Source organism: Lissotriton helveticus, chromosome 3_1 (genome assembly GCF_964261635.1).
Source record: "Lissotriton helveticus chromosome 3_1, aLisHel1.1, whole genome shotgun sequence".
Lineage (NCBI taxonomy): Eukaryota > Metazoa > Chordata > Amphibia > Caudata > Salamandridae > Lissotriton > Lissotriton helveticus.
The window spans coordinates 334,612,679-334,621,924 of record NC_136061.1 but is presented as its reverse complement, the minus strand read 5'-3'; the positions used below and the strand labels follow the sequence as shown (position 1 = coordinate 334,621,924).

At 47.9% G+C, this 9,246-nt stretch overlaps 1 protein-coding gene across 2 annotated transcripts in view; it reads left to right on the top strand.

Moving 5' to 3' along the window:
* Positions 1 to 487: 487 nt before the first annotated feature.
* LOC144822436 (transient receptor potential cation channel subfamily V member 1-like) overlaps positions 488 to 9,246 on the top strand; it is a 572,663-nt gene continuing 563,904 nt past the window's right edge. Inside the window, exon 1 of one of the 2 annotated variants that reach the window (XM_078679954.1) lies at positions 488 to 870. The gene's annotated coding sequence lies outside the window, so the exon portion shown is untranslated. Of the gene's footprint in view, positions 871 to 1,181; positions 1,207 to 9,246 lie in introns of those variants that run through there. The other variant, XM_078679956.1, reaches the window with a different exon arrangement.

Here is a 9,246-nt window from a genome sequence, read left to right as displayed (position 1 = left end):
GGGCTCAGCAGACTCTGCAGTGTCAGGGTTTCAACAGACACATGGGCTCAGCAGACTCCACAGTCTCAGGGTCTCAACAGACACATGGGATCAGAAGACTCCGCAGTCTCAGGGTTTCAACAGACACATGGGCTTAGCAGACTCCACAGTCTCAGGGGCTGATGAGATGCATGGGCTCAGCAGACTCTGCAGTGTCAGAGTTTCAACAGACACATGGGCTCAGCAGACTCCGCAGTCAAAGGGTCTCAACAGACACATGGGCTCAGCAGACTCCGCTGTCTCAGGGGCTCAATAGACACACGGACAAAGAAAGCGCAATACCCTGAGACCTCTGGACTGGCACAGGAGCTCTTCAAGCGCCACGGTCCGAGGCTGACCGGTCCGGGCTCAGTTTACATCGGAGCTTCGCCGAGGTGCACCCTCGGCCAGGGACTTGCAGAGGCGTTTCCTGCTCGCCCTGCCTGAGCCCGGACACGGAGCCATCATCACACCACGCCCTGTGACTGAGGCGGCAGCTTCTCTAACTCAAGCTGCGTACCCCCATCCCTTTCAGCAAACTTCAACACCCCCCCCCCCCACACACACACACACACACACACGTCACTCCCCGCCAGGACATCACCCCGCGGGAGGGAGGAGGCACACTACATACATCACCACTCTGCACCTTCTCCCGAACGCTCTGCGAACGTCACCTCTCCAAGGACAAAACCCAGGAGCCTCGACCACAACCCCCTGCATTACCTCTCCATTAGTCTCCTGCCCACCTACTCATTAGTTTCCTTTCTCCCTTCTCTGGCACCCCGTTCTACCTGCACCCCGAAAGCGAGGTCACCTTGGAATCCTTCGTTCACGACCACAAGGTCCCAGGTAAGTGGGCGCCTCCCTGAAAAATACAACTCCCCCCGTTATGCATTTATTTATGTAGCTGGTTCGGCGGCTCTCGCCACGTCCCGTGCACCACTTTGTATTTGGAGGTTCACAGGTGTTTGGCGAGCGTGTTCATCGGGGGGCGGATGTGGGATGGGGGTGTTGAACGCTCCACGCCCCGTCCGGGTACCAGGGGTGGCGCGAGGCAGCCAGGCTAAGAGAGAGTTCCGTGGACCGTCAACTGCAAGGGAGAGAGAGGGAAATTGAGAACATTTGCCTCGCACGTGCTGCTGACCTATTAAATGTTTGGTCTCAAGCGCCTACATCCATTCCAAGGTAGGGCGTGCTGTCCGGTGCTCCCGATGTCACAGACTGTGAGAGAATGAATGAAGGAATTAGATCATTTATAGATATAGCTAGCGCTGTGAAGTGCTTGAACCATAGTAGTGTGTTGAGTGTGAGGAGGGGAGAGTGGTTAAGTGGAGGGAAGCGGAGAGGTAAATGGGGGTTAGGCCCCTAGGGCGGGAGCTGTGTAAAGGGAGTGGTGGGGCGACCCTGGTGGTCATACGAGAACCACTAAGCACTTCCAGCCCACTTACTTCCCAAATTGTCCCTGGCAGTGGCAGAATTTGTGATGAAAATACAAATTTTAAATTAACAATATTAACAAGGGATGAAATGCAGCACCATCGAGAGGTTCAAGAAGACCCGCTGTGCGCTCAGGGGTGTGTCCAGCCTGCGGGGTGGCACCCCTTAGTACTATTGCTATTTCTCTCCCAGTTAGATTATACTTTCTAATACAATAACATCACACGTTTATAATTTCCAGAACGTATAGCGTGCTTCCAAACCTCAACATGTGCCATTTCTCCACGGTATTTTAGAGAGTAAATCTACCACCGTGTCTGTTGTCCTACTTACTTGGTTCTGGTTTGTTTGTTGGTGAACACGTCAATTTCTGCTGCGGATGAACCCGTTCAGAATCTGTTTGGGCGTTTCTAATGTGTTCCTGAGAGATAGATTTATGCACAACGAGAAAAGGGAGATACGCAGTTTGAGTCTACAGCTTGAGCACAACCCTCTGGGCTGCCTTTTCTATAGGATCACCCTTTGTGTGTGAGTTTGAAGATACATGTTTTATGAAAGTGTATTGTTTACTGTTTTGTAAAATTGTGTGCATGGAAAAAATGCTAATGTGGTGTAGTAATCGCGTTCAATGCCCGTGTTGTAAATTCCCAACTTCAACATACTGTTTGATCGTGGGCAAATTAATTTGCCCGCATGTGCCTAAGTACGCGCCTCAGCTCCTATATAAGAAAACATCTGAAATAGTTAGAAAGATGTTATTTGAAATGCCATTTATGTAACCTAACATTTACAGAGCTTGTTGGCAGTCTCACAGGGCCAACATCACATCTCCACCCCTCACTCTCTCCTTAGTATCCTTAACAGGGGTAAAGCACTCCTGTGACTATTTGCTGGGCTGGGGAAGGTAAATCCCTACTCCGGTCCGCCTAGTATTTGACCTACTTTTCTTCTATGCTAATGCCTTTTCCAGAAGCTCTAACTGTGAAGAACAAAGCCTGGTGGGTTACTGTGCCTGCTGTAGAGATCCGTGCCTGTGACTGAATCTCAACTGAGCCGAGGTCGCCCTCCAATTCTTCTAAGGGCCACTATGCATGGTACTATAATGTTAAAACATTTTTATTATCCTGATAACTGGTTCGAGGGTCAACAATAGTAAATATCAGCTTCTAAGGCCGACTTTCGTGAATGCTGCCATATTTACCAGGAGAAATTGAGATAAAAACAAACCTAATATCGATTTTAAACTATTCTCTTAAGAAATACCCACCCTCCACCGACCAATTATTTTTGATTTTTATATTTTGTGGTCCGAAAATATAAACTATCAAACCACCTCAACTATGCTTTTAAAATGCATGTTTTGACTCCCGTTAAAATCCAGGGGCCATATTTATGAAAGCCTTGCGCCACCGGTGCGTCACTTTTTCCCATGTTAAAAGTGACGCACCGGCAGCGCAAGGCCTTCATAAATAAGGCAGCTTTTTATGTTTGTAAACTATAACACGGGCCTCATATCTGAGTGTTACAGCAAGTGGAAAACCAGGCTTAGCTTTTATTTGCACCCGCTTAACACTTAGCGCACATGATGGGTTCTGAGTAAACTACACTCCTGGGATTTTGTAGATACAGTTTCTCAGTATTATCTGATGGAACTGTTACGGATAAAACAGTGCAATACGGGAAACATTGTGCCCCCATCAAATTAAAAAACAGTAACAAAGACCATTTCTTATCTTATTCCGTGTAGAACACAGCAGAACTCGGAATGGAGCATATAAAGCAAACCAGTGTGATGCAGAAACAGTACTCACTGTCGCTTTTTACACGATTCAACTACGGCATTCAGAAAGTTTTATATGTGTGCACATTCATTTTTCTGATTCATTTTTCTGATATGATGTCTTTGTCTTTGATTTTGTGGATTTCTAATGATTGTTGAATATTGATACGCACCTCTTGGTTAGACAGAAGCAGCTTGTAGTTGTTAATACCTTGTGTCCCCTTCCCGAGGGTCAATAGAATGTTTCTGAGTGGTGACGGACTCTGGACTAGAACTGTGCCTGCTAGCCAAGGGCAAGCACAAAAGCTGCTGTGTGGCTGTTAATAATGAATGAATACAGTTCACAACAGGATCCTCTTTGGGACAACAGTAGGCCTTTTCAGTAAAGCTGAAATACATTTAAAGGGACAGTACCAACACTTCTCAGCCACAACACTGTAGCCAAGGTGGTCGCTGAGTATCTTTTGGTGAGTTTGGGGAGGCCAGTTGGAGCCGTGTGTGGTTCGCTGTGTCTGGTGGGTGACTACCACCACAGCCTTTTGTTTGCCGCTGCCCACGCGTTGGGGAGACCAAACAGACACACATCTGCGGGGGTTTCTCCCGATTTCCCCCTACCCAGATAGTATAATCAACATTACTCCCCTCCTTTCCTTCAATTGAAACACAAACATTCTTGGACATTAACCAATTAACTCAATAACTTGGACAAATCAAACTGGGAGTTCTACCAGTTGTAGCTGGTTCACAACATACAGACTTGAGTCAGACCGACAGTGCTGGATTATTTTGCAGGGGGTACTTCGTGCAGTTAACACTGTTGCTGGGGTCTCAACGACTAGTGACAGGAGTGTGCGCGTTGGCAGTGGTCACTTTTGGCCTTGTGAGAGAACCAAGTGGTTGACCACTAATTGGGTCAATAGGGCCAGGATCAACACTATCTTCTGGGGGTCCAATCGTTGTCGTTGGCAGGGTCTCTTCAGTATGATGGTGTGTTCGTTCGCCGACTTTGGGGGTATCTAGGCTTATCTCATTGTCCGCCCTGGCAGGCTTAAAGAGTGAGGTGTTTCGAGTGATTTCTTGATCACCATCTCGCTGGGCGGTGATCATCATGCCCTGGTGTCAAGTTATGACTAATGGGTGGTTTTCAAAGGGTACTCTGAATTTGCTACCTGGGTGCCTGTCTTTCACAAACACCATGTCACCGGGGTGGAGTTTCGACAGCCGACCTCCATGTTGGACACTCGCCTTGTGGTTGGTGTTTCTTCTTTTCTGAAGTATTAGAGCATCATCGATAAGTGGCAGCGTTCAATTCTGGTAGTGTGGAATGGTGTCAGCTATTACCCGCCCCATGTTAGCTTGCTCCAGGGTTGCCCTGTGGTTGAATGTGGGGTTTGGCGATATTCTCGCAGGAATACATAGACCGCACATTCCAGTTGTTCCTGTTTGGCATGTGCGATGCAAATAACTTTGTTAAGTGAGAGCATAAAGCTCTCAGCCTCTCTATTAGCTTGAGGCTACCGAGGAGTTACTTGCTAGTTCCTGATAACCCAGGATTGTAGGTCTGTCAGTTCGGAGCTCTCGCAGGAACTCGTGCATGGCCATAATTTTCTTGAGCTTGGGGATGACTTTGGTTGCCGCTAATGATGTTACCAGCTCCACCTCTGGATATTTCGTGTAGCCATTGATTAAGACTAAGATATATTGCCTGTCAGGAAGGCACCCAAAGTCCAGGCTAGAGCACACCTATGGTTGCTGGGGGCCTCGCTTCATGATTGCTGGGAGAGGTGCATCAGGCAGGACTGTGACTTGGCACCTTCGACAGGATCGCACAGTGGCTTCATCCATGAGTGGGAACCATACTTTAGTCCTCAGGCTGTTCTTGGTTTTCACCATGCCTTAGTGACCATTGTGGGCGAGTTGCACTGCTTGTGGGGTGAGACACCCGATAATCGCTAAATGGGGCCTTCACAGTAGACATTCGCTTGCATTGGTAACAAGCTTGTGGCATACATGGTAGAGCAACTGTAAGGTTATCTTTGCCTCAAGTGTTTGGTGGGCTCTATGTTTCTTAAGGGAACTCCACCTCCCTGACTGGACTGCAGGCAGAGCTAGTTGTAGACACTTGTCCTGCTCAGCTGCACTGTGGATCATGTCCAATGACAGAGGCCTGGATCTTTCTATTACATACTTCACATACTCCTCTGTGTCTTCTGTGTCCTCGGTTTTCTTTTGAGTGACCTCACACTGATGGCAGGACAGGTAGTCGGCTGGGTTGTTGGCACTAGACTGTCACCCGGCAGTCATAATCTTACAACGGAAGCACCCACTTGTCAATGAGAGGCAGTGGTTTGGATGCAGTACCCTGAAACAACAGGATAAACAGCTTGCGATCTGTTATCCCCACAGAGTGGTGCCCATTGATGTACAGTTAAAAATGTCTGCATTCCCACTGAATTAATCTGCCTCATTGGTTTACCATGCCTAACAAGCTCCACACCTTGGCTATGCTGGTCTATATGGGTGCTTCCCTGGCATCCCTCACCTTTTCAGGGTGTGGGGCTTGTAATTCGCCGAGAATGTGTACCTGAAGAAACTGAACTGTTGTTTCATGAATTCGCACTTCTCCGGGTGGAGAATGGGCCCAAAGTCCTGGATCTGTTGCAGTACTCCCTGAAAATTCTCATGAGGCCCCCTCACTGATTTTGCAAATATGAATATGTCATCAGTGACGTTAATGAATCCGTGTAGCCTTGAAAGTATGTCCTGGATATTATTCTGGAATATCCCCAAATGAAGATGGCGGTAATGCCAGAGCCCCACGTGTGTTCGGAATGTAATAACATACCTCGAGACCAGGTGTAAGGGCAGTCGGTGGTACCCTGACTGCAGGTCCAACTTAGAGAACCATTGGGGTCTATTGTGCTTGCTGATGAGGTCATCGATGGTGGGGTGCGGTCAGGTGGAGTTCTTGTCTAGCTGCAATGTTAGGGAGCTGCAAGTCAAAACAGATGCCGACATCTCTGGGTTCTTTTAGCTTTTTCACTACCACAATGGGTGACACTCACTGTGTGGGGCCAGTGACATTCTCAATGATGCCAGCAGATTTTAACATGCCAAGTTTCTTCTCAACTATGGGTCTCAGAAGAAACGCTAAGCGACGATGTCGCAGGGCTACCGACTATATTGATTTGTCAATGTGCAGCTGCACAACTTTGTACATCAAATAGCTGATGCCATTGACCAGGTCTACAAATTTAGCAAGGATGTGCAAGAGTTCCTCGGCTTGCAACCGAAGGCAAACTTGAACTGACCCAGGGTTTCGGTAATGTTGCAACTGACAAGCATGCTTTGGTCCCCTCTTGACACATATATGGTGGTATTGACACACATGTCCCCATGTGAGACTTTGGAACTAAAACTCCCAAGCATGGGCAGTGGTTGTTTATGGCCACACGCAAAGACTCTGACCTTAGCTTTGGCTAATGTTGAGGGTCTCGGCATGGCCTGATATGTGTCTGCCAACATAGAGTCCTATTACATATACAGTGCACTTTCCCTGTTTACACCTTAGAGCACCTTTAAATAGGTGTGCTGTGTGCAAACAGAGAGAGTGCACCATATCACCATGAATGCACTGCCCCCAGGGCAGCCGCAAACTAGTGTTGTCCTGGGGGCAGTACATTCAAGTAAACTACGGAGCTGCTGCTTCAAAGTCACTCCGTGTTTCACTGGGCAGGCGGTACCCACCTGCTCTTTCAAGAGAGGGGACAGATCCCATTGCAGGTGACTGCACCTGCCTGCAAGGGATGTGTGGAGGGACCATGGGAACCCCTTTCTCCCCATCAGAGGGCTGCCTGTAGGAGGCACTCTGAAAGTGTGCCACCTTTTTGTGCACCTCCTAAAGGCATGTTTGCTTCTACGCCGGCATCCATAATAGGGAGTAGGCACAGAGGCAAAGTGATTCCTTAATTTGCATGGGGCCACCTCCCCATGAAAATGAGGGAATGCCCTCTAACAATAGCGTTGCACTACATGTGCACTAGAGCTATCTGTATTACAGAAGGGACAGTAGTAGCATCTGCAGCCCCTTCTGTAATACTAAGGTGCCCCGGGGATACACAAGGTGGGTGCACATGCCCCTTGTGTCCCGGGGCACTCTGTGTAATATGGCCCATAGTATCTATGGGTGTTCCCATGTCAATAGTTGCAGTGATCATGTGTTGGCCAGCACAGAGTTGACACTGGAGAGGTGGCCTGCGGGTGGCAGTGTTGTTGCCGACAGTAAATATTGTGTGCATTGTATATTCTGCGACATTGTCACTGTCCATGTCTTCCATTCCTCCTTCTGTTTCGGGAATGGTGTGGATGGTTTCTTTTGTGGTCTTGTGTTTTGACGACCTGCACACCTTTACAAAGTGATTATATTTGCTGCATACATTGCAATTCCATCCTTTAGCTGTGGAGTATGCTGACCTGTGTAACTCGCCTCTGCAATACCCACACATTCTCTTGGCATAAGGCGGTCTCTTTGAGGGTTTGATGTTACGCTGTAGTTGGACGGCATTGAATGGTTACACCCTGATTGCCCTGTGGAGCGCAGTTTCCATATGCGATGCCCAAGCTTTCAACACCTCCTTTGATCTGCCAAGTTTGAGTATGTCTCTAAGGGATTTTACAGACTTCTGCAGTATGGCTACTCGCAGCTTGGAGGAGGTGCAGCCCTGAATGATTTGGCCTCTGATCTCTGGATGTACGTTGTTACAACACATGCTTTTAGCACGCATGCTGTAACAACGCGGTTTTTATAACACATTCTTTTACAACGCATAACAGAAAGGGGTGTTGGATAGTGAATATTTTAATTTACTATTCCAACACCAGTCCCCGTTGACACTAGGGAAGGTGTTGGATAGTAAATTAAAAGTATTCCCTATCCTTGAGCGCCCCCCAGAGTCATGCGTTGTAATAGAATGCGATTTAAAAACCGCGTTGTAATAGCATTGCGTGCTAAAAGTTGCGTCGTAAATGACGTTCCCCCTGATCTCTACTTGTTCATCACTAAATCTGCAGGTACTAGTAAGTAGTTAATACGGCTCACTCTCCCCTGCCTCAGAGGATTGTTTATTGAAAGCTGAAGTTATCTCCACAACCCATGGGGATCACAATCCGATCAAAACAGTGCTGAGACTATCTCCCAGGCCAACATTTAACTCAGAATGTGGTGCCAGGAACTTACTAACCTCCACTGGCAACTTAAGACTGGTCTGGCGGGGTGTCAACAACACTGAATTGTTCTGTATGATGGCAAAGGACAACCTGAACCTTATCAATTCTTGTTGTTAGCACAGGATCCCCACCCTGAGGCAATTAGCGCTTTTATTAAGCTTTGTGAGGTTATTAAATCCTTACTATTGAAGCCTACCACCGCTGCGCAACACGGACCTAGATGGTTTAATCGTGAGTGTTCGGAGGCCAATAGGCAGCTATGCAAGGCCCTGTTGACCAGTCTGAGGTGTAATCCACTTGTCAAATTGTTAAGGCAGAAGTATAAGCTAGTGACTTCTAAAAAGAAGGAATAAATATTAAAAGATCGCTGGGATGCACTTACCAATGCCACTAGCCTAAAAAATGGGAACATATTTTGGGCTGCTGTTAAAGTTTTGAAGGCAAAGGGACAGCTACTAACCCCAATAAGCTGCAACACAACAAGTGAAACATGGCAAAATCAATTTTCTATGATTTACACAACCCCTGCACAAGAAGCAGACTGCTTTAACCTCTTCCGTGCGGCCGCGATTCCCCCCGTGTGCGGCAACCGCACGAACAGGGCGGGGCCGTGACGAACCCCAGCCGTCATCAGCACACGAGCACCGTGGAGCGTGACGGCTGGGGTTCGTCACCAGCATGGAAGGGGTTAAGCATAGGGCCCCAACCAGGATTTTAATATTGGTTTCTGAGGTCGAGAAAGCCATCCACCAAAGAGTGGGAAACAAAGCCCCAGGTCCGGA